Source organism: Ascidiella aspersa, chromosome 1 (genome assembly GCF_963924565.1).
Source record: "Ascidiella aspersa chromosome 1, kaAscAspe10.2, whole genome shotgun sequence".
NCBI classification, from domain to species: Eukaryota; Metazoa; Chordata; class Ascidiacea; order Phlebobranchia; family Ascidiidae; genus Ascidiella; species Ascidiella aspersa.
Genome location: NC_139447.1, coordinates 2,674,178 through 2,694,982, shown reverse-complemented (window position 1 = coordinate 2,694,982; position 20,805 = coordinate 2,674,178). Strand labels below are relative to the sequence as shown.

Below are 20,805 nucleotides of genomic sequence, written 5' to 3'. Positions count from 1 at the left end.
GTGTGATACCCAAGACTATTTAGAGAAGATAAATCACAAGGTTTTTAAATTATTTTTAACCTGCTTTGAAACTAATCAACAAATGTGTTTTGTTAGAACTTACAAATTCGATTTTGTTATGTTTTAAAGAGCAGCAGTCAAGCATATAATAGTGTAAGAGGAAAACGACAATGTATATATAGAATATTAAACGTTATTTTCAGTTTTTTAAAGCTCATTTCTTGCCGGTGTTTGCTTAATATATGTTTTTAAATTTTAGTTTTGTAATGCACGTAAATTTCAAACGAAACCATAACGACATTCCGGTGAAAACTACCATCAAAAATCTTGTATAACATACACCCGCTAGCTATTTAAATCTTCAGCGCTGTTGTTTTACCCGCTGTACGTGCATTGTTGCTATCCGTTCGCAGCGCAAAATTTAATTACAGCCTCAGGGTGTAGTTAGCCAACTTAGAGTTGCAGTTCTTCTTTATCACGGCTTATACTTCGCACTTGACAAGGTTAGCATTAGTGAAGTATATCAGCAGAAGGTAGAGCATTTTTAAAGGTGTAATAATAGTTGATTTGTTTTGATTTTAATCTAGTCAGAAAATTGCTTTAATATATATTTTTTTAAACTTACAACACGCAGTTAGTTTTTCAAAAAGGACCAGGAATACAAATGTGTGGTAATATCTGAGTCAGTACAGTTTTAACACATGCGTTAACTTATTTACCATTTCGCTAATCATTTTACATTAGTTTTATCGTAACCATTAAGTAGTTGAAAAGTTCACATTTATTAAAAAGAAAAAGTGCTTCTAGAGATTGTTTAGAACGTTCAAAGGCGTTCAATTGTTATTGAGTTTCTGTCGGAAGGTTAGATTTTAATGTCTTTGTTAAAAAATATCTTGGAAAACACTTAAAAATTATCACAAGAAACGATAACACTACTCTTTGTTGTTATAGTATTTTAGTTGTTATCAGTCAACACCGTTTAGTTTAAATCATTATAAGATTTGTCAATATTAGAAGTTAAGGTTTTAAAAGAACTATTAAGAGCAATATGTTAACCTGTGGCATTGTAAATGACGTTTTCAAGCAGAAAAACTTCACGCTGGATCGCCAAACATTGCTTAAACGCATAAAGAAAGTCGGTATCGAATCTGCACACCCTAATATCGCACAAGTTCGAAGTATGAAGCAAAATGTTATTAAACCCAGTTTTAATCCAGGGAGTGTATACCTGTTATAAAAAAGGTATAAAAAATAGTGAAAAACATATTTAGGCGTTAATATGACGCAATAATAGTAGACGAGATTTGGTGATAGGGCCTTAGTGTGTGGCGAGCCAACTTATAGTTGCAGTTCTAGTTTATCATTGCTTGTACTTACGCGAGACAAGGTTAAATCAATGTATGTTTGCTCAAAATCTATTTTTACATCTTATTGTAAACGTATAGCAGTCATCAGTTTTATACACATGCTTTGTCAGAATGAAAACAATTGCGTCCAAACTTTTATAAGTAATTCGTTATCATTATTAACATATATTTTTAAATAGCATCAGACTGGCGCATTTGAATAACCTACAAGTTCCAAACTTTTTGGTCAAGAGGCCGCTGTTAGTTTCGTCGCGATATTCGTTATCAATCTAATGGTGTTGTTGCGTTGTTTTTTTATAATTTCATTTTAAACCAAGCATTTGGTGCAAGTTTGGAATGCTTAGTTGCTATTGAAAGGTTCGGGTTCGATAAACGTTTTTTATGTTAATTGCGCAACAAATCAATAACAGTCTGGTCACAGATGTGCGCTTTTACATGAGAAAAAGGGAATTTAACTTACTTTCATTAATCAGCAAAACTATCTATATAATATTAAAGAGCATTGGCCAGAGGTTGTGGTTATGAAGTGCTTCGTAATATTAGTGAGCTTATACTTGTTATTTTTCAGAAAGAAAAATTAAAACATGTCAACCCACCAAAGTGATTTTTGTACGACGGAACTGACAAAAGAAAGCGAAGATGGATTTTCTGATGATTCTGTTGCCACGGTAACAGATTGGTCATCACAAGAACATCAACCTGTAAGTGAAGAGTCCGATTGTGAAGAACAAAGTGACTTGGATCAATTGGATACTTCTACGAAGGAAATAAGTAAGGATTATACAACAAAGAAGGACAAAATTACAAACAACATCTTGGAGTTTCGATGCAACATTTGCGAAAAGTTGTTTAAAAATCGTCGTAAGCTTAATATACATTTGTCCACAGTTCACTTCAAAAAACACAAATGCAAGAATTGTGGGAAACTTTTCGGAACTGCAACCGCACTTCAAATTCACATGCTAATTCACACTGGCGAAAAACCTTTTAAATGTGCTTATTGCGATAAATGTTTCAATCGTGCTCAAATCTTGAAAGTACACGAACGAATTCATACTGGAGAAAGACCACATGAGTGCAAAGTTTGTGGAAAATGTTTCACTCAATTGTCCGGCCTCAAAACTCATAATAAAATACACACCGGAGAAAAACCATACAAATGTAAAATTTGTGTCAAGTGTTTTAGCCAGGCAAGAAGTCTCAAAGATCATGAACGGATTCACACTGGTGAAAAACCTTACGAATGCAACGAATGTGGAAAGTGTTTTACCAACACAGGGGATCTTAAAAAACATAAAAGAATTCACACCAGAGAAAGACCTTACGAATGCAAAGAATGTGGAAAGTGTTTTAGCCATACAGGACATCTCAAACTTCATGAACGGACTCACACCGGAGAAAAACCTTACAAATGTAAAGATTGCGAAAAATACTTTTCCCAGCTGGGAAATCTTCGAAAACATCAAAAGACTCACATCAAATAAATACTTCGTAACAACAACAAACCTTATAGTGCTTAGAAATAAACTTTGGTATAAGGCTTAGAACAATCCAGTACATGTGGAAAGTGTTTTATCAATACAGGACATCTTAAAGTTCATAAAAGAGTTCACACTGGAGAAAAGCCTTACAAATGTGAAGAATGTGGAAACTGTTTTAGCCAAGCATCAAGTCTTAAAAGTCATAGAAAAATTCATACTGGTGAAAAACCTTATAAATGTCAAGAATGTGGAAATAGTTTACAGAACTTGTAATCAGTGTTAAATCTCACAAAGTTAAACATGTCAAACTTTTTTCGAATATACTGAACGTAGAAATTGTTTTACAGTAAATGTAACACAACAATGATAGTAAAACTTTAAACATAATTGCTAAACGAAATTTGAATGTGTGCGTAAGCTTCGAACATATATTGATGCATAACTTCTGATGATGTACTGTATGCCACTCGCGCAAATGTAAAAAATAAGGATCACTTTATAAGAATATATTTAAGTTATTAAATCAATAAATGAGCAGAATTCTGCTTGATTTTCGCACTAAACCCCTATTAGCTCTATTTATTTTACGTTAACTATTATTATTTTTATTAAAATAGTTGCTTTAAGTTGTGAAATATTATTTCCTGTTTTTTTCTTGTCGCAATGGTATTAAACAAAGGGTTGCTAATTATCCCTTTTGCATTTATATATGTAATTCGTTTCAAACGCCGTCATGTTTCGGAATGTTGCCTAACGGAATAAACAAATGTTAAGTGTTGTGTTTTACAGAACGCTTTGTGTAAAATAAAGTATATATAAAGGTGTTTGTTCATTACACATCTGAAGTTTCTGGGTAAAGTTTTGCGATTCAAACACACAAGAATTGACAAAAACAGAAAAATATGTTGAACATTTTAACCAAAAATCTTAATAATATAGAAGAAACAAAGGGGAAGTCTAAACGAGATAATTAAACTTATCTACGTCTTACGTGTGCATTAACATCTAGATTCATATCATTCGCCAAATAACCAATTGTGTATTCTAACAATTAATAGTTCGCGTTTATCTTTTAATATAGGGTTTAGGAAAAGTTTTCCTATTTCGAAGTGATAAATTGTATCATTGCATGATTTTATAATTTGAGTAAAGTTAAAATTTTATCTATTTTTCTATATGCTTATTTTCACTGTGTTTCAATCTGACCTTCGGCCATTATCTGCGAACAGCTACATGCTTGAGCGCCAGACGTAATATCATCCGTTCCTTTTTTGTCAGCTTTTCAGTCGCCTTTTTCAAACTGACAGGCGCTTGAAATAACAGTTACTTGTAGGTGTTTTGAAATGAACCGTTATGAAAGACGGTTGGTCAATGGTCATCGAAAAAACGGTTGGTCACCGAAAAAACGGTTGGTCACTGAAAAAACGGTTGGTCATCGAACAAACGGTTGGTCGTTAGCCGTTGGTAAATTAAGTTTGTTATTCCGATTGTTAACGTTTTTTTTAGTGTTTGTTGTCAACGGTCATTTCTGAAGAAATCGTTATATCATTTTGTAACGCTATTATGGAAAAACCGTTTGTTCTGGTGAATATATGTGCGAAATATTCTGTGTGTAGGCAGTTATAGCAAAAAGTTACTGTTGAATACTTTCGTGGTTTGGGGTTATGATTTCGTTTAGAAATAGTTAACTTGGTTTGAATTGTAGTTATTGACTAAGCGGTGCAATGCTAAATAAATCTATATACTGGGTTAAATGTTGTGTTTGTCAGGTTATTTTCATCATTACTAGTTCAATCTAAAATCCCGACTAAGAACTCACTAACGGCTTAAATAAAGTATTTTTGTAATATTTAACTTATTGGTGATAGAGCCGTAACAAACGCCTTTTATATAAGTTCACATTAGTAATAAAATCTTTTTGGTAAAACTTTTTCTTTCAAAAATCGTTTAAAATACACAAATAAAAAACATTTGAAAATTGATTGCGCATTGTTCTTATACATTTCAACTTGATGAATTGTGATACGCGGCATTGAAAAACACAAAAGTAATTGCACAACATGTTCTGTAGCATGGAATAACATTTCATTGCAAAGGCTTTTTACATATTGCTGTAAATACGCACTATTAGGTGATACTTTTAATAGATCCCAGTGTTTAGAACCTACAGTTTACATAAAATTTTGCTATAGCGAATGCTCTTATAAAAGGCGTACCGTCGAAAAATCGTTAAATATACACCAATAAATTATATTTTACGTTAAATAAATTTTAAACAATCGTAAAATTGTAAATACGGCATAATGGCCGGAGTTTATAGTAAGACGTAATGTGAATATCAAAGCCTATGCAGAAGTAGGTACAACTTTCAACTTTTCGAATAACTCTTTAATTATTTTCAACATAGAGAGAAAGCGCTGATGAAAGTGTATATTTACTGCTTAGACAGCCGTTAGAAAGAAGGAAACAAGGACTTTCGACTTCTTGTTACAAAATTCATAGACGGAAATTCAGCTTTTTATTTTATGTATATGCGTGGTGCGATGCGACTACTAAAAGAACAGACAACACGATTTTCCTTTTCTCTCTTAGTCAAGGTAATTTTTGTTGAACTAAATTTTCGTCAATAAAATAAAGAAAGTGAATATACTTGGATCGGGTGATTTCTGTTGTTTCCGGTTACTTTACCGTTTCAGTTTTTTGATGTATCTGTTACTGGCCTATGGTTTATCTAAATTTCTAATTTGGGAAAATTTGATATTAATAAGTAAAATTAAAAATAACATTTAAACAATTTGGTTTTTTATAGTTCTCAGATATTTTTTGACTGAAAAGTGAGTAACATGGTGACTTAACGCTTTGGCGTAACTTGCATTCCATAATTCATGAGTTTAAACATTCACAGTAAATTAATTATAGTACGGTATATATTTATACAACCACACGAGGGTTTCGAAGAACAGAATGTTGAAACATGAAAACAAATGATGAATATTATGGTTATTTTACAGAGTGTTTTTTTAAGCTCATATAACAGCCGAACATCGTCGTGTTTTCGTTCTTTTAAGCAGCAACACTTAAATGCTACAGTATAAACTAGTTTGTTGCGGAATTTTATGAAAAAACATTACTGTATTGTGACAATATAACAATTAATAGATTCGTAGCATAACTTTATCAATCTTTGTTAAAAATATCTCAAAGAGTCGCATGTCGCCTGTGAGTCACAGTTTGCTACCTTTCGTAAATGTATGTTTCATTTGTACCTGGATAATTAATTATTATAAGAAATAAACCGGGTTTTTTCAGTGAGCATTTTAATGGTTTCAGTTCGCCAAAAAAGACGGATCACTTTTCTTTATGAATGCTATAGATTTTCTTCGTCGAAATGGTAATGATATATTGCGTTTTATTTTTTACCTGTGATTTTAAACTATAGTTGTTGCCAAATGTGTTTAAGCTGAATTTTGCAATCCAAGCAAATATTGTAAGTTGATTATGGATAATGTTTTGAAAAGCGTTACATGTTAAAAGTGAATATATATATATAAGGCGACAGTCCATTATACACATATCCAATAACAGATCCATTAAAGAATCGAACCGCAACAGGCTCTTCGTAATTTCTACGTGTTATGTGTGTTCGTAATATCCAACGTGTGTTATCAGTCATTTCGCTATAAACGTTTGTAATGCTAATTTGAAATAAATTTATTATCTCCGTAAGACGTCGTTAGCTTAAGCGTTTAATTGTATGATAGCCTTCCTACATTAATATAATCATTATTAAGTGTCAATCTAAATATTGTCAAACGTACAAGCGTTTTATCTCAATTGCAGCTGCGATAAATAACACTCTGCTAGCAGCAGCGTTGCGTGGATCGAACCCGTCGTTATCCTGGCTTACTGTGCAGTGTTCGCCGCTTTGTTAATCCCCGCGCCAGGACAATTAGCTCTTGTTTCCCTGAGCAGGAAGCATCTTGTCGTTCGACCCGACAAAACCAACCAAGCAAATGTGCTTAGCGTCATATTAGTGTTTGGAATGAGAGGAGTTTACTGTACAAGGCTGTACAGACTAGTTGCTGGAACAATCTTTTGAGAATTTTGATAAATGAAAGGCTTTAAAGCTAAAAGGAATATTTAAAGTATATACATTTGTTAATTTTATGTTTTAATACAAGCCATTTATGTACAACACTGACAGCCGATAAAAAATACAACGTTTTTAGTCGCTGAGTCAGGTTTTCATTAGGTCTCTTCTAATTGATGCCAGCAGATGTAAGTTTAATAAGCGGTTGGTGACATTTCTTATAAAAGCACTTTAATTAAATTCTTGAGAGTTTTAAAAACAAAGAATGGAAGCTAAGGTTGTTTAAAACAGATTTTTATATCATAAGAACTAGAGCTATTTCAAACAGTCGTTGTTAATATAAAGTAGCTGGGAGAGACATGACTTCATGCAAAGCTCGTTTACATGTTCTAGGGAGCTTTGTAATCTTATATACCAGACCTGGGCAACATACGGCCCGCCAAGCAATTTAATCGGCCAGCGTAAATTTTTTGCTAAAATACATAAGCATCTTAAACACTCTTTCCAGAGATCTATTCATGACCCTACAAAACTCTATTTTTAGCCTGTTTTGAATAAAAAAAAGCGTCCTCTGCATTATGATACTCTTTCCAACTAAAGTTTAACAAACCTATCCTATATATTTTTTGCGCTTCGGTCGAATGATTTCAGTCTATAAAATATGAACTAAATACCAGCCGATTTCCAAACTCTGAAACATACCGATTCGCATTTTGTCAACCTGATTTAGTTAATGAATGCCATGTTGTGTGTTTCTCCCGATATGTATCGTCTATGCAATATGGCTGATGTGTTCAAACAAAACTTGAAGCCTTTAAAAAAAAATAAACAGTAAGTTTTTTGTGAGACGTGCCTATTTTAATACTAACTTTTGGGTAACCCGCCCCACAACTTGATAAATTCTAATATATCAACAAGATGTGTACATTTTGTATTTGTGCTCAATGCGTCACGCCCCCCTATAAATCTAAATTAAAGTTGGTATTTTAAAACAAATATAGTGGCAATATTTTTTCGCGGCGTCTTTAAATTCGACTTAAATTGCAAATTATTGAACTACAAACGTAATAACAAGTTCGTTAGCTTATTTGTTTTATACCGCCAGAGCAAGACGTCACACTGCGTGTATTTAAGATCTTATTTTTGACCTGGCTCGCTACAACATTTTAAGTTTGTCAAGCTGTCCGCGGTTAAAACAATTGCCCACTTCTGCTATCTACTTATGTTTTAATTGGATAAATACATGCTTATTTGAAATATATTATCGCCATAAAACGTTGTTGTGGTTGTGAATCCTTCCTGCCTTCGACTAATTTTAACCAAGTGCCAATCAGATGTTATTCGGCAAGCGGCGAACTTGTAATATCAGTTCGCGTCTTTGAAATGCGTTTGTATTGCAAATGAACACTCGATGGTAAATTTTGGACAAGATACGCTGTATATAGGGTTACTAAAAATTAGGGCGATAACCGGCGTTGTATAATGACACATGGGTATGCAGTACCGACGCTATAATGTTGCATTCTTCGCAGCGAATTGTTTATGCAGCGGACATCGTACATTGTCATGGTCGTTATTTAAACGCGCCTTAATTTGATGTTATAAGGTTAGCTTGTACATCTTTGTTGGGATGTTAATTTGATAAATCAGTATTAAATATAGTTCGGTACACTTTTATCTTTCAGGAAATAAATAAACATGTCAAACCACCAGACCAATTTTGCAACAAATTATTCGAAAAAAGACAGCGATGATGGATTTTCAGATGATTCTGTTGCCACGATTACAGATTGGTCATCACAAGAACCTGTAAGCGAAGAGTCCGATTGTGAACAACAAAGTGACTTCGATCAAATGGATACTTATAAGAAGGAAATGAGGATTATCCAACAAACGACAAAATTTCAAACAACACGGAGTTCCGATGCAACATTTGCGAAAAGTTGTTTAAAAATTGTCGTATGCTTAGTAGACATTTGTCCACAATTCACTTCAAGAAACACAAATGCAAGAATTGTGGGGAACTATATGGAACGATTACCGCACTGACAAACCACGTGCGAATTCACACTGGAGAAAAATCCTTTAAATGTGCTTATTGCGATAAATGTTTTAACGTAGCTCAAAACTTGAAACTACACGAAAGAATTCATACTGGGGAAAGACCGTATGTGTGCAAAGTTTGTGACAGATGTTTTACCCAGGAAGGAAGTGTTATATTTCATGCAAGAGTTCACACCGGAGAAAGACCTTACAAATGCATAGAATGTGGAAAGCGTTTTTGTCGACGAGGACATCTTAAAGAGCATGAAAAAGTTCACACTGGAGAAAAACCTTACAAATGTGAAAAATGTGGGAAGTGTTTTTGTCGGCCAGATAATCTTAAAGTTCACGAAAAAAGTCACACCGTAGAAAAACCTTAGAAATGTAAAGAATGTGGAAAGTTCTTTAGACAAATGTCAAATCTAAATAAACACAGAACAACGCACACTATAGAAGAAATTTTCAAAAACAAAACTTGTTTTTTTGCAATATAAGCAAAGAAACTGCAACCTAAATTTTACAGAATACAAAACACAAGAATGGTTGTAAATAATGGAACCCATATCTACAAATGAAAAAGGTTGACAAACACTGCGGCGTATGTTTTTTAAAGAAATAGACATTACAGAAAAGCATATGAAGGCAATATATATAAAAAATGATCGGTTATTATAGGTGTCTTATACGGGAATGGTAAGACATAACCTGTAATATTGATGGAAATATCATTGCAAAAGGTTCAATCACCAGCAATTGGATAATATTATTAACAGATCTCAGTTAATTAAAACCTACAGTTAACATAAAAGTTCGAATGCCTTTTGTAAATTGCGTACATCGGGTATAATGTTAACTTCCAATAATTGTAAAATGTAAAGTGTTACTTCAGACCTGTTGTTATAACATTGATAGATAAAAATTTAGCTCTTTATATTTTGCGTGGTGCGGGTGCGACTACTGATAACAACTTTCACACAACACTATTTCCCGTTTTTCTCATAGCTATGGTAATTTTCATTTAACTAGAGTTGCGCCAATAAACTAAAGAAAGCGAAAATACTTGGATTGGTTGGTTTCTGTTGTTTCCGTATACTTTCCTTTTTATCTGTTGCTGGCTTAAGGTTGTTTAATTTTCTTATTTTAGCAAATTCGATTATATTAAATTTCTTATTTTAGCAAATTCGTCAAATTAAAACAAAAGTTAAAATATCTTGTTTTGTTATACAAACTCGTTCTTTGTTCGTTGGTATTTAATTTTTGTTGGAAAATTAGTTACATTTCTAAGTAAAGTGTTTTAAAATAGGGTTAACAAAAATGCAGCGAGCATATAACTTACCATGGTTCGAACCTTAAAAATCAAACAAAGCAAAGTAACTGCAATCCCTGCTGAGAATTGAGGTTTCAACTTTGTTATGAACCGACTAAACTGGAACATTGCCAGACATTGTTTAACGTAACAAGTAAAAACCGTAAAGCCTTGTAAAACAATAGTCTTACACCCGAATATTTGAAAAAGAAGATATCTCCTCGCCCTAATGCACGTTAGTGACGACAATGACTTCGAATGGTAGCAAAATAGTATGGACTTTTTTGTCTCAGTCAAGATCAGTCACTATAGGTTCTAGTTTATAAAAGAGAAATATATTTCGCCAATCACGGCATCATCAGTCTCTAAAAAACGAATACAAAATAATGTTAACACGTAAACCAGGTGGTAGAATTGAAAAATAATAGGAAAATAATCAAAAAACCTGGAGCAACAAACTACGCGACCAGGTTAAAAATATAAAAGTATAGAAGATAAAAGTTATAGGGCTATAGAAAACCGGACCATCCTGCTACCCAAGTCTAGGGAAAAACAACAACCAGCTGTGTTGGTAAAGCGAAAAGAAAAGAAAAAAGGAAAAAAAGGGGTGGCAAGAGGTGACAACAAAGGCGATTAGGCAAACGGTAGAAGCCCATTGCAACTAAAATAAAAGATAAAACAATGCAAAATAAAAAGCAAAACCAAGGAGACAAATAGTTATTTAATACCGGGTAGAACCATTTTTTGTATATTAATACTTGCATGAACTTTATTGTGCCATTTATCTTCTGCTATATCCAACAGATAATACGGAGGTTGGGCAACAAATTGAACGTAAAAACACTCGGGAAGCAACGGTTTGTTTAATAAATAACTTTTATGATACATAACATAATGGTGTTGCAAACGTTCAATTTGTTGCCCAACCTCCGTATTATCTGTTGGATATAGCAGAAGATAAATAGCAGACAAGAAAGTCTATACTGTTTTGTCTTACACCCGCTAGCTATTTAAATCTTAACTGCTTTTGCGTTTTCACGCTGTATATGCAATGTTACAGTCCGCTGCGCATGACTGTAGGAAATATAGCCTCAGGGTGTGAGGCTAGTAAAACAGTCAAGTATATTTAGGGAAGATAAAGCGTTTTTTAGAATCAGTTATAGTTCAAATGGTCTTCAAATTGTTTTAGCATGCTTTAAAAATAATCAACGTGTTTGTTTTATTAGCACTTACACCTTTTTTTAGCTTGTTTTTGAAGATCAGCAGTCCAGCATAGCAATAGGGAAGTAGGAAAACGACAAAGCTTTGAAAGAAAAGTTAAATGTTATTTTCAGTTTTCTAAAGGACCCTCTTATATGTGTTTTTAAATTTTAGTTTTGTGATAAGCATAAATTTCAAACTAAACCATAGCGACATTCCGGTAAAAACTACGATCAAACATCTTGTATAACCTGCCTTATAAAACAGTTTATACAATGTGTTACAGCCGCTAGCTGTTTAAACCTTTATCGCTTTTGTTTTGCTGCGTAAGACTGTAGGAAATATAGCCTCAGGGTATGGCGAGCCAACTTGGAGTTGCAGTTCTAGTTTATCACACGCACTAGACAAGGCGTGTGATACCCAAGACTATTTAGAGAAGATAAATCACAAGGTTTTTAAATTATTTTTAACCTGCTTTGAAACTAATCAACAAATGTGTTTTGTTAGAACTTACAAATTCGATTTTGTTATGTTTTAAAGAGCAGCAGTCAAGCATATAATAGTGTAAGAGGAAAACGACAATGTATATATAGAATATTAAACGTTATTTTCAGTTTTTTAAAGCTCATTTCTTGCCGGTGTTTGCTTAATGTATGTTTTTAAATTTTAGTTTTGTAATGCACGTAAATTTCAAACGAAACCATAACGACATTCCGGTGAAAATTACCGTCAAAAATCTTGTATAACCTACACCCGCTAGCTATTTAAATCTTCAGCGCTGTTGTTTTACCCGCTGTACGTGCGTTGTTGCTATCCGTTCGCAGCGCAAAACTTTAATTACAGCCTCAGGGTGTAGTTAGCCAACTTAGAGTTGCAGTTCTACTTTATCACGGCTTATACTTCGCACTTGACAAGGCTAGCATTAGCGAAGTATATCAGCAGAAGGTAGAGCATTTTTAAAGGTGTAATAATAGTTGATTTGTTTTGATTTTAATCTAGTCAGAAAGTTGCTTTAATATATATTTTTTTAAACTTACAACACGCAGTTAGTTTTTCAAAAAGGACCAGGAATACAAATGTGTGCTTATATCTGAGTAAGTACAGTTTTAACACATGCGTTAACTTAATTACCATTTCGCTAATCATTTTACATTAGTTTTATCGTAACCATTAAGTAGTTGAAAAGTTCACATTTATTAAAAAGAAAAAGTGCTTCTAGAGATTGTTTAGAACGTTTAAAGGCGTTCAATTGTTATTGAGTTTCTGTCGGAAGGTTAGATTTTAATGTCGTTGTTAAAAAATATCTTGGAAAAACGCTTAAAAATTATCACAAGAAACGATAACGCTACTCTTTGTTGTTATAGTATTTTAGTTGTTATCAGTCAACATCGTTTAGTTTAAATCTTTATAAGATTTGTCAATATTAGAAGTTAAGGTTTTAAAAGAACTATTAAGAGCAATATGTTAACCTGTGGCATTGTAAATGACGTTTTCAAGCAGAAAAACTTCACGCTGGATCGCCAAACATTGCTTAAACGCATAAAGAAAGTCGGTATCGAATCTGCACACCCTAATATCGCACAAGTTCGAAGTATGAAGCAAAATGTTATTAAACCCAATTTTAATCCAGGGAGTGTATACCTGTTATAAAAAAGGTATAAAATATAGTGAAAAACATGTTTAGGCGATAATATGACGCAATAATAGTAGACAAGATTTGGTAATATGGCCTCAGTGTGTGGCGAGCCAACTTATAGTTGCAGTTCTAGCTTATCATTGCTTGTACTTACGCACTAGACAAGGTTAAATCAATCTATGTTTGCTCAAAATCTATTTTCTACATCTTATTGTAAACGTATAGCAGTCATCAGTCTTATACACATGCTTTGTCAGAATGAAAACAATTGCGTCCAAACTTTTATAAGTAATTCGTTATCATTACTAACATATATTTTTGAATCGGCATGAGGACTGACACATTTGAATAACGTACAAGTTCCAAACTTTTTTGGTTAAGAGGCCGCTGTTAGTTTCGTCGCGATATTCGTTATCAATCTAATGGTGTTGTTGCGTTGTTTTTTTATAATTTCATTATAAACCAAGCATTTGGTGCAAGTTTGGAATGCATAGTTCCTATTGAAAGGTTCGGGTTCGATAAACGTTTTTTATGTTAATTGCGCAACAAATCAATAACAGTCTGGTCACAGATGTGCGCTTGTACATGAGAAAAAGGGAATTTAACTTACTTGCATTAATCAGCAAAACTATCTATATAATATTAAAGAGCATTGGCCAGAGGTTGTGGTTATGAAGTGCTTCGTATTATTAGTGAGCTTATACTTGTTATTTTTCAGAAAGAAAAATTAAAACATGTCAAACAATCAAAGTGATTTTTGTACGACGGAACTGACAAAAGAAAGCGAAGATGGATTTTCTGATGATTCTGTTGCCACGGTAACAGATTGGTCATCACAAGAACATCAACCTGTAAGTGAAGAGTCCGATTGTGAAGAACAAAGTGACTTAGATCAATTGGATACTTCTAAGAAGGAAATAAGTAAGGATTATACAACAAAGAAGGACAAAATTACAAACAACATCTTGGAGTTTCGATGCAACATTTGCGAAAAGTTGTTTAAAAATCGTCGTAAGCTTAATATACATTTGTCCACAGTTCACTTCAAAAAACACAAATGCAAGAATTGTGGGAAACTTTTCGGAACTGCAACCGCACTTCAAATTCACATGCTAATTCACACTGGCGAAAAACCTTTTAAATGTGCTTATTGCGATAAATGTTTCAATCATGCTCAAAACTTGAAAGTACACGAACGAATTCATACTGGGGAAAGACCACATGAGTGCAAAGTTTGAGGAAAATGTTTCACTCAATTGTCCGGCCTCAAAACTCATAATAAAATACACACCGGAGAAAAACCATACAAATGTAAAATTTGTGTCAAGTGTTTTAGCCAGGCAAGAAGTCTCAAAGATCATGAACGGATTCACACTGGTGAAAAACCATACAAATGTAAAATTTGTGTCAAGTGTTTTAGCCAGGCAGGAAGTCTCAAAGATCATGAACGGATTCACACTGGTGAAAAACCTTACGAATGCAACGAATGTGGAAAGTGTTTTACCCAAACAGGGGATCTTAAAAAACATAAAAGAATTCACACCGGAGAAAGACCTTACGAATGCAAAGAATGTGGAAAGTGTTTTAGCCGGACAGGACATCTCAAAGTTCATGAACGGACTCACACCGGAGAAAAACCTTACAAATGTAAAGATTGCGAAAAATACTTTTCCCAGCTGGGAAAGCTTCGAAAACATCAAAAGACTCACATCAAATAAATACTTCGTAACAACAACACACCTTATAGTGCTTAGAAATAAACTTTGGTATAAGGCTTAGAACAATCCAGTACATGTGGAAAGTGTTTTATCAATACAGGACATCTTAAAGTTCATAAAAGAGTTCACACTGGAGAAAAGCCTTACAAATGTGAAGAATGTGGAAACTGTTTTAGCCAAGCATCAAGTCTTAAAAGTCATAGAAAAATTCATACTGGTGAAAAACCTTATAAATGTCAAGAATGTGGAAATAGCTTACAGAACTTGTAATCAGTGTTAAATCTCACAAAGTTAAACATGTAAAACTTTTTTCGAATATACTGAACGTAGAAATTGTTTTACAGTAAATGTAACACAACAATGATAGTAAAACTTTAAATATAATTGCTAAACGAAATTTGAATGTGTGCGTAAGCTTCGAACATATATTGATGCATAACTTCTGATGATGTACTGTATGCCACTCGCGCAAATGTAAAAAAAAAAAGAATATATTTAAGTTATTAAATCAATAAATGAGCAGATTTCTGCTTGATTTTCGCACTAAACCCCTATTAGCTCTATTTATTTTACGTTAACTATTATTATTTTTATTAAAATAGTTGCTTTAAGTTGTGAAATATTATTTCCTGTTTTTTTCTTGTCACAATGGTATTAAACAAAGGGTTGCTAATTATCCCTTTTGCATTTATATATATAATTCGTTTCAAACGCCGTCATGTTTCGGAATGTTGCCTAACGGAATAAACAAATGTTAAGTGTTGTGTTTTACAGAACGCTTTGTGTAAAATAAAGTATCTATAAAGGTGTTTGTTCATTACACATCTGAAGTTTCTGGGTAAAGTTTTGCGATTCAAACACACAAGAATTGACAAAAACAGAAAAATATGTGGAACATTTTAACCAAAAATCTTAATAATATAGAAGAAACAAAGGGGAAGTCTAAACGAGATAATTAAACTTATCTACGTCTTACGTGTGCATTAACATCTAGATTCATATCATTCGCCAAATAATCAATTGTGTATTCTAACAATTAATAGTTCGCGTTTATCCTTTAATATAGGGTTTAGGAAAAGTTTTCGTATTTCGAAGTGATAAATTGTATCATTGCATGATTTTATAATTTGAATAAAGTTAAGATTTTATCTATTTTTCTATATGCTTATTTTCACTGTGTTTCAATCTGACTTTCGGCCATTATCTGCGAACAGCTACATGCTTGAGCGCCAGACGTAATATCATCCTTTCTTTTTTTTGTCAGCTTTTCAGTCGCCTTTTTCAAACTGACAGGCGCTTGAATAACAGTTGCTTGTAGGTGTTTTGAAATGAACCGTTATGAAAGACGGTTGGTCAATGGTCATCGAAAAAACGGTTGGTCACCGAAAAAACGGTTGGTCACTGAACAAACAGTTGGTCACCGAAAAAACGGTTGGTCATCGAACAAACGGTTGGTTTTAGTGTTTGTTGTCAACGGTCATTTCTGAAGAAACCGTTATATTATTTTGTAACGCTATTATGGAAAAACCGTTTGTTCTGGTGAATATATGTGCGAAATATTCTGTGTGTAGGCAGTTATGGCAAAAAGTTCCTGTTGAATACTTTCGTGGTTTGAGGTCATGATTTCGTTTAGAAATAGTTAACTTGGTTTAAATTGTAGTTATTGACTAAGCGGTGATTAATAAATCTATATACTGGGTTAAATGTTGTGTTTGTCAGGTTATTTTCATCATTACTAATTCAATCTAAAATCCCGACTAAGAACTCACTGAAATAAAGTATTTATGTAATAATTAACTTATTGGTGATAGAGCCGTAACAAACGTCTTTCATATAAGTTCACATTAGTAATAAAATCTTTTTGGTAAAACTTTTTCTTTCAAAAATCGTTTAAAATACACAAATAAAAAACATTTGAAATTTGATTGCGCATTGTTCTCATACATTTCAACTTTATAAATTGTGATACGCGGCATTGAAAAACATAAAACTAATTGCACAACATGTTCTGTAGCATTGAATAACATTTCGTTGCAAAGGCTTTTTACATATTGCTGTAAATACGCACTATTATGTGATATTTTTAATAGATCTCAGTGTTTAGAACCTACAGTTTACATAAAATTTTGCTATAGCGAATGCTCTTATAAAAGGCGTACCGTCGAAAAATCGTTAAATATCCACCAATATATTATATTTTACGTTAAATAAATTTTAAACAATCGTAAAATTGTAAATACGGCATAACGGCTGGAGTTTATAGTAAGACGTAATGTGAATATCAAATCCCATGCAAAAGTAGGTATCATTTTCAACTTTTCGAATAACTCTTTAATTATTTTCAACATAGAGAGAAAGCGCTGATAAAAATGTATATTTACTGCTGAGACAGCCGTTAGAAAGAAGGAAACAAGGACTTTCGACTTCTTGTTACAAAATTCATAGACGGAAATTCAGCTTTTTATTTTATGTATATGCGTGGTGCGATGCGACTACTAAAAGAACAGACAACACAATTTCCCTTTTCTCTCTTAGTCAAGGTATTTTTGTTGAACTAAATTTTCGTCAATCAAATAAAGAAAGTGAATATACTTGGATCGGCTGATTTCTGTTGTTTCCGGTTGTCTTGTAACAATTTAATTATTAATAGATTCGTAACATTATCAATCTTTGATGAAAATATATTAAAGAATCCCATGTGGCAGGCGATTCACAGTTTGCTACCTTTCGTAAATGTATGTTTCATTTGTACCTGGATAATTAATTATTATAAGAAATAAACCGGGTTCTTTCAGTGAGCATTTTAATGGTTTTAGTTCGCCAAAAAAGACGGATCACTTTTCTTTATTAATGCTATAGATTTTCTTCGTCGAAATGGTAATGATATATTGCGTTTTATTTTTTACCTGTGATTTTAAACTATAGTTGTTGCCAAATGTGTTTAAGCTGAATTTTGCAATCCAAGCAAATATTGTAAGTTGATTATGGACATTAATGTTTTGAAAAGCGTTACATGTTAAAAGTGAATATATATATAAGGTGATAGTCCATTAAACACATATCCAATAACAGATCCTTAAATAAATGAACCGCAAATGGCTCTTCATAATTTCTACGTGTTATGTGTGTTCGTAATATCCAACGTGTGTTATCAGTCATTTCGCTGTAAACGTTTGTAATGCTAATTTGAAATATATTTATTATCTCCGTAAGACGTCGTTAGCTTAAGCGTTTAATTGTGTGATAGCCTTCCTACATTAATATAATCATTATTAAGTGTCAATCTAAATATTGTCAAACGTACAAGCGTTTTATCTCATTTGCAGCTGCGATAAATAACATTCTGCTAGCAGCAGCGTTGCGTGGATCGAACTCGTCGTTATCCTGGCTTACTGTGCAGTGTTCGCCGCTTTGTTAATCCCCGCGCCAGGACAATTAGCTCTCGTTTCCCTGAGCAGGAAACATCTTGTCGTTCGACCCAACAAAACTAACCAAGCAAATGTGCTTAGCGTCATTTTAGTGTTTGGAATGAGAGGAGTTTACTGTACAAGGCTGTACAGACTAGTTGCTGGAACAATCTTTTGAGAATTTTAATAAATGAAAGGCTTTAAAGCTGAAAGGAATATTTAAAGTATATACATTTGTTAATTTTATGTTTTAATACAAGCCATTTATATAAAACACTGACAGCCGATAAAAATACAACGTTTTTAGTCGCTGAGTGAGAGTTTCATTAGGTCTCTTCTAATTGATGCCAGCAGATGTAAGTTTAATAAGCGGTTGGTGATATTTCTTATAAAAGCACTTTAATTAAATTCTTGAGAGTTTTAGAAACAAAGAATGGAAGCTAAGGTTGTTTAAAACAGATTTTTATATTATAAGAACTAGAGCTATTTCAAACAGTCGTTGTTAATATAAAGTAGCTGGGAGAGACATGACTTCATGCAAAGCTCGTTTACATGTTCTAGGGAGCTTTGTAATCCTATATACCAGACCTGGGCAACATACGGCCCGCCAAACAATTTAATCGGCCAGTGTAAATTTTTCCTAAAATACATATAAGCATCTTAAACACTCTTTCCAGAGATCTATTCCCTACAAAACTCTATTTTTAGCCTGTTTTGAATAAAAAAAAGCGTCCTCTGCATTATGATACTCTTTCCAACTAAAGTTTAACAAACCTATCCTATATATTTTTTGCGCTTCGGTCGAATGTATTCAGTCTATAAAATATGAACTAAATACCAGCCGATTTCCAAACTCTGAAACATAACGATTCGCATTTTGTCAACCTAATTTAGTTAATGAATGCCATGTTGTGTGTTTCTCCCGATTTATACCGTCTTTGCAATATGGCTGTTGTGTTCAAACAAAACTTGAAGCCTTTAAAAGAAAAGTAAACAGTAAGTTTTTTGTGAGACGTGCGTATTTTAATCCTAACTTGTGGGTCAACGCGCCCACAACTTGATAAATTCTAATATATCAACAAGATATGTACGTTTTGTATTTGTGCTCAATGCGTCACGTCTTAATATCTAAATTAAAGTTGGTATTTTAACACAAATATACTGGCATTTTTGTTACGAAGTCTTCTTTAAATTCGACTTAAATTGCAATTTTTCAAACTACAAACGTAACAGCAAACTACAAACGTAACAAGTTCGTTGGCCTATTTGTTTTATACCGCCAGAGCAAGACGTCACACTGCATGTATTTAAGATCCTATTTTTGACCTGGCCCGCCACAACATTTTAAGTTTGTCAAGTTGTCCGCGGTTAAAACAATTGCCCACTTCTGCTATCTACTTATGTTTTAATTGGATAAATACATGCTTATTTGAAATATATTATCGCCATAAAACGTTGTTGTGGTTGTGAATCCTTCCTGCCTTCGACTAATTTTAACCAAGTGCCAATCAGATGTTATTGGGCAAGCGGCGAACTTGTAATATCAGTTCGCGTCTTTGAAATGCGTTTGTATTGCAAATGAACACTCGATGGTAAATTTTGGACAAGATACGCTGTATATAGGGTTACTAAAAATTAGGGCGATAACCGGCGTTGTATAATTACACATGGGTATGCAGTACCGACGCTATAATGTTGCATTCTTCGCAGCGAATTGTTTATGCAGCGGACATCGTACATTGTCATGGTCGTTATTTAAACGCGCCTTAATTTGATGTTATAAGGTTAGCTTGTACATCTTTGTTGGGATGTTAATTTGATAAATCAGTATTAAATATAGTTCGGTACACTTTTATCTTTCAGGAAATAAATAAACATGTCAAACCACCAGACCAATTTTGCAACAAATTATTCGAAAAAAGACAGCGATGATGGATTTTCAGATGATTCTGTTGCCACGATTACAGATTGGTCATCACAAGAACCTGTAAGCGAAGAGTCCGATTGTGAACAACAAAGTGACTTCGATCAAATGGATACTTTTAAGAAGGATATAAATGAGGATTATACAACAAACGACAAAATTTCAAACAACACGGAGTTCCGATGCAACATTTGCGAAAAGTTGTTTAAAAATTGTCGTATGCTTAGTAGACATTTGTCCACAATTCACTTCAAGAAACACAAATGCAAGAATTGTGGGGAACTATATGGAACGATTACCGCACTGACAAACCACGTGCGAATTCACACTGGAGAAAAATCCTTTAAATGTGCTTATTGCGATAAATGTTTTAACGTAGCTCAAAACTTGAAACTACACGAAAGAATTCATACTGGGGAAAGACCGTATGTGTGCAAAGTTTGTGACAGATGTTTTACCCAGGAAGGAAGTGTTATATTTCATGCAAGAGTTCACACCGGAGAAAGACCTTACAAATGCATAGAATGTGGAAAGCGTTTTTGTCGACGAGGACATCTTAAAGAGCATGAAAAAGTTCACACTGGAGAAAAACCTTACAAATGTGAAAAATGTGTGTTTTTGTCGGCCAGATAA

The 20,805-nt window shown here is 33.3% G+C and overlaps 1 pseudogene; it reads left to right on the top strand.

Annotated features, from left to right (window-relative positions):
* The first annotated feature begins 13,857 nt into the window (after positions 1-13,857).
* Positions 13,858-20,805, top strand: LOC146166537 (uncharacterized; annotated as a pseudogene).